Below are 3524 nucleotides of genomic sequence, written 5' to 3'. Positions count from 1 at the left end.
GGAGCGTTACTTTTTTGTTTTGGTTTTTTAATTATGATAGTTTTTTGTTGTTATATTTTCGTTTTCTCTCATACCAAATGCAATGCACTCATGCGTTATTTAAAATTATAATTCTATCAATTATCAACATTTATTGTCGTCCCGTCAAATTTTGCAAAAATTAACTAATAAATCAAAAGCGAAATATTTTTTTTGGCACGAGAGATGCCATGTGCTAACAATCTCTCGTTAACTCATTTTTAATTTTTTAATTTTTACTTCAAAATTCTAAAATCAATCATTCAGAGAAAAAGTAATCACTAAATAAATTTATTAATCAATTTTATTGAAAACTCCGCTATCGTTTATCAAGAATCTTTTTAATTTCATTTTTTATTGGTTGTTTTTCCGAGGGAGATATAACCCCCCCCTCTCTAAATTATATTTCAAAAAATATTAAAATTTTGGTTTGTATTACTGTACACATAGATTCGAAAAATAATAAACTAGACAAAATACTGTTAGAAATTCGCTCAATATATATTACCGTGACATAGGTTGACATATATTCGGTGTTTTTTTAATAGTATTTTGTCTAGTTTATTATTTATAACACCTATTCCCGAACTTACTGTGTTTAAGAGAGAGTCGGCCGCTATTTTGAATTGTCCAATACATCGGTAAACACTGTATGTTTTTCGAGCTGAATAAACATGTTACATTGAATAAAAACACGAAAAATATATCCAGTTTGGTAGGAAAGTAACTTATCTTGCCTTTGAAAACATTTATTTGTTATATATTTGTTTTTTGACAATTTTTTCGAATCTATGTGTACAGTAATACAAACCCAAATCGATTTTACCCTTTTATAACAACAGTAAATAAGTAAATTCTTTTTATATTAATATAAAAAAATATGCGGTCTCGTTTATGAACATAATAAACGCTTTAAAATAAGTGAAACCACTAAGAACTTAGCCAGTTAGGTAGAAAACGGACACTTAGAAAATCGATTTTATTTAAAAAAAAAAAAAAAAAAAAAAAACATCAAACAAGTAAAAAAAATTTTTTTTAATATTATGGGGGGGGGGCTATAGTCTATTTAAAAAAAACAATTTCTCCTTCAAGAACGATCATAAAATGTATCAATCGATATTTATTCAATAAGGGACCAGTTTTCCTACCTAGCGAAAGGGGACGAGTTTTCCCGAGACGAGTTTTCCGGAGACGAGTTTTCCCGAGACGAGTTTTCCCGAGACGAGTTTTCCCGGGACGAGTTTTCCGGGCACCATGGCAGACATGTTCAACATTCAGACAGAAAAATGTTTACAAAAGAAAAAATGAATGTATTCGTGTCAACAACGATGACATCAGCTCATGACAAGATTTACAACGACGATAACATCATATATATATATATATATATATATATATATATATATATATATATATATATATATATATATATATTGCAATTAGGAAGGGAAGACTTTGATGATGCATGATTAAAAGTAAATTTGTATATATATATATATATATATATATATATATATATATATATATATATTGCAATTAGAAAGGGAAGACTTTTATGATGCATGATTAAAAGTAAATTTGTATATATATATAAATATATATATATCTTCTCTCCAAAAAAGTGGGAATGAAGGGGGAACAGGAGAGGTAAGAAAAAGGAATGGGGAGTCAGCTGACCGGTTTCAACCCTCGCTTTTCAAAGCTGTATCGAGGGAATTTTTAAAATAAAGAATGAAAGCGATTAAAATGGCGTTTTATTTAATTTGCGGGGAGAAAAAAAAAGTGGGAAAACGATTAAAATAAAACAACGTTATGGACGAATACCCTAGAGATTAATTCGTCCATAACGTTGTTTTAAAGGAATTTAACGTTATGTTTAATACCGGGCAACGCCAGGTACATCTGCTACTATATACAAAAGCAATTAATAGAAAGCAGTACAATGCAGAAGTGTAACAAATCAGAATAAACTGAAGCTAATTAAAACAATGGTGGATGAACCTATACAGATTTACATCTTATTAATGCATTAATATATATGCATTTTTATACTTGTAGCATTGTATTGTGTTCTTACTTGCGTCAGTATAGTCAGATGGAGTTTCCATATTGTATGATATTTCCTCAGATACGCGTTAGAATATAGTTCAGACGTGCGTGCGGTGACTGAATCTTTATAGTCAAAACCTCTTTTCAAAAATTTATCTGATTGAATATTCCAACGAAAAAAAAGTAAATAAATTAGATTTACCTTGCTTCTAAAATTGCCCGTACCATTTACAAGGAAACAAGTAAATTACACATTCAAGTTTTTTTTACCCACTTGTATGTAATTTTTTAATCGATGACAACACCCATCTATCTATCTATCTATCTATCTATCTATCTATGTCTCTCTCTCTCTCTTTATATATATATATATATATATATATATATATATATATATATATATATATATATATATATATATATATATGGGGATGTGTGTGTGTGTGGATGTGAAAACAGCGAAAGGAAAGAAATCAAACACAAGACAACAATATCAAAAGTCTGATTTTTGACCGGTTTCTCTTCGGATCAACGAACATCTTCAGTAAAAAAAAAAGATTTTAAATTTATTAAAACTTAAAAACATGAGAAAAAAGTCTCCTTTTGTTTAATCGGTTTTTCTTTTTGTATTTTTTTACACATCCGGTAATGGGCGAGAGAGAGAGAGGTATATGTAGGTATATATATGTATATATGTATATATATACATATATATATATGTATATATATACATACATATATACATATTCATACATATATATATGCATATACATATATATACATACACACACACAGATATATATATATATATATATATATATATATATATACATATACTTGGTAAAACTGGTAATTAGTAAAAACCTAAACAGAGTGCTCATTACTATTGTTAACTTACAACCATTTTTGGAAGGTCTGACGAGGCTGTTGGATCGTAAAGAGAGTGACCGAAATGCAATATTTGACTTTTAGTCCCTTATGATTTAGTTATGTGTACTTCGATGTTGTAGGTTTAGCAATTCAAAAATAGAAAATTATACCAAAAAAAAAAAAAAAAAAAACTAAACAAAAAAAAAACAACAAAAAACAGCAAATAGCTGTTACCAGCCAGTGTAAAATTTATTCTTCCACTGATTCATATATTTGTATCAGCTATATGTTTTGTTTCTATCGATGTTTCGTAATGAGTAAAATCCGGTGCCATCTTGAATACGTCGATTTTATATGAAATTTATTTGGGAAAGTGCCCGGAAATAAATGTCGTTGTTACAAAAGAGGAGTCGAGTTATTATGTGTCTTATGTTCCTTGCGAAGTAGACAGCATACAAGGTGTTGGGTCTACGTGTGTAAAGGTAACTTTACACACGTTATATAAAGCCTTAGCATCAACCCTGCAAGGATATCTGATATAATAGAGAAAATATAACAAAAAAAAAACAAAACAAAACACCATGTAA

The sequence above is a fragment of the Euprymna scolopes genome, chromosome 23 (genome assembly GCF_053919585.1).
Source record: "Euprymna scolopes isolate OS-2025 chromosome 23, ASM5391958v1, whole genome shotgun sequence".
Taxonomy (NCBI): Eukaryota; Metazoa; Mollusca; class Cephalopoda; order Sepiida; family Sepiolidae; genus Euprymna; species Euprymna scolopes.
The sequence above is the reverse complement of the archived record's forward strand: the minus strand, read 5'-3'. Positions refer to the sequence as shown.